Raw genomic sequence first — 2255 nt, forward strand, 5'->3', positions numbered from 1 at the left:
GCCTCCGGCCGGGCATGCCCCCGCACCGCCGAGCTCCCCTCGCCGTCGTCCGCCGCCATCGCCGCGTATCCGATCGGGCCGGACCGAATCCGGCCGTCCCGCGCTCCCTCCGGCCTTCCCCGTCCTCGCCGGCGTCCTCCCCGACCACGCCGACCGCCATCTCCCTCCTCTCCGGCCACATCTCCGGCGAGCTCTGGCCCTGCTTCGATTTTCGTGCGAACCCGAGGTTGACCCCAAAATCCACTAAGTCCCGAATATTTTTGCATAATCATGCCATGTTCATCGCATCATATCTGTGCATTCGTAGCTCCGTTTGGTGCGTGTAATATGTCAAATTGTTCATCTCAACGAGTACTTCATTTAATTCCATTGAATCATGTTCATTTGAGCTCATCTTGATGCCTGAATCATCGTTGCAAGAGTGCTAGGTGATGTTGTCTGCTGTGTGTTAACAGAACTTGCTCATTTGTCATTTTTGCCATGATTGATGTGTGCATCCTATGAGGTTGATGTCTACATGTGTTTTGATCTATGCCATGTCTTCTCTACAGTGGTGTATGCCATGTATTTTTGTGATCAATATGGTGACTAGCACAAGCATGCAAACTAGGCTTCGTAATGTTGCTGATTTTAGTCCCTGTTCTGCTGTTATTTTGCTGCCATGTAAACTTGATGCTACAGAGAGATCCATGCATATTTTGAGATACTTCAGTAAGGATGTTTTGAACATATGGTTATGCTCTATCCATTCGTGCCCCTATTTGAAATTATGGAGTAGTCTAGCATGTCATTTTCGTGCTCTACGTTAGCTACAAAATGTTTCCTGGCAGATTGTTTACATGTTATTCAATTTTGCCAAGGTTGTTGTAGTTGATCCTTGCATGCTATGAACTTGTTCTTGGCTTGGTTTGTTTCATAAACATGTCTTCTTGCTGATGCTATGCTTATCTTGTCATGCAATGACTTGTGGTGAGTGAATCGAGCTTGCTAAGTAGTGTACTTGCTGTTGCTGTTTTGTTAGGCTGTTTCTGTTATTTCGTGATGCTATGTAAACCTGCTGCTACAAATCATTCTATGCATAATCTGGAGATGTTCACTAATGGTGTTTTGTTTTACATGTCATGCTATATCAATTCATGCCCCTAGTAGCAATTATAGCTTGTTGTAACTTGTTGTAATCTTGCTCCCAAGTTGCTAAATAATGTTGCTGTCAGCCTGTTAACTTTAAGTTTAGTTGTTGGCATGCTTTTTGTTAGTGATCCATGCACCCTATGGACTTGCTCTTGCCATGCTTAGCTTCACAAACATGTCTTATTACTATTGGTTGCCTTGCCATGCCATGTATTGCTCTGTGGTGAGTGGTTCAAGCTCACCAACATGCCTACTTATCGTTGTTCCTGCCATGTTTGAATCTGTAATATAACTTGCTATGTTTACATGGGTGCCATCATATTTTATGATCCTTTTTGCCTCATGGTCAGTAAGGGACTTTTGTTCTATGCATTTAGTAGTATCATGCCATGCCTTTGTTTGCCATGATAAGTTCCTGTAACATGTTGTTTGGTAGCTCTAAACATTGCAACCTGATGTTATTTTCTGCAAAGTCTGAACTGTTATTGTTTGCAATCTTGCCATGTGTGTTTGAGCATGTTCTAATGATTTCTGGAGATAGCTCAGTGTTCATGTTTTGTAATGCTTTACCTGTACATCATGCCCATGTCTTTTGTTTTCATGTTGAGGTCCTGTAGCATGTTGTTTTGATTCTTGCAAGATGCCTAGTTGCTGTTTTGGACACATTGTTGCTATAACTTGTATAGAGTGTATGTGTGGAACCGTTGCTCCGTTTTGAGTGTCCTCTATATGAAACTTGCTTGATTTTGCATGTAGTTTCATATTATCATATTGCATCCATGTTTTGAGGTGTTTTCTTGATGTTTGGGTGCATTTCGCATCAATGCCATGTTTAACTCGTTTTGCTCATATCTTCTAGGCCGTAGCTCCGAACTAAATGAACTTTATATGTAACTTGACTGGAATCTCGTGTAGATCATCTTTGTGCATCTTAACTTGCTGGTTAACAACTTGAAAATAAGGTTTATTCAGATCTGGATCAATTTCGAAATATGCATATGAGGACTTACCGGAATTGTTATATATTGTTCCCGGCCTCATTTAAACTTGCCTTGATGTGTTGTGCTTGTTTGCATTATCTCTTGCCATGAGTAGCTTCATGTAGCTTTGTCATGCATCATGCT

The sequence above is a fragment of the Triticum aestivum genome, chromosome 4B, assembly GCF_018294505.1.
Source record: "Triticum aestivum cultivar Chinese Spring chromosome 4B, IWGSC CS RefSeq v2.1, whole genome shotgun sequence".
NCBI classification, from domain to species: domain Eukaryota; kingdom Viridiplantae; phylum Streptophyta; class Magnoliopsida; order Poales; family Poaceae; genus Triticum; species Triticum aestivum.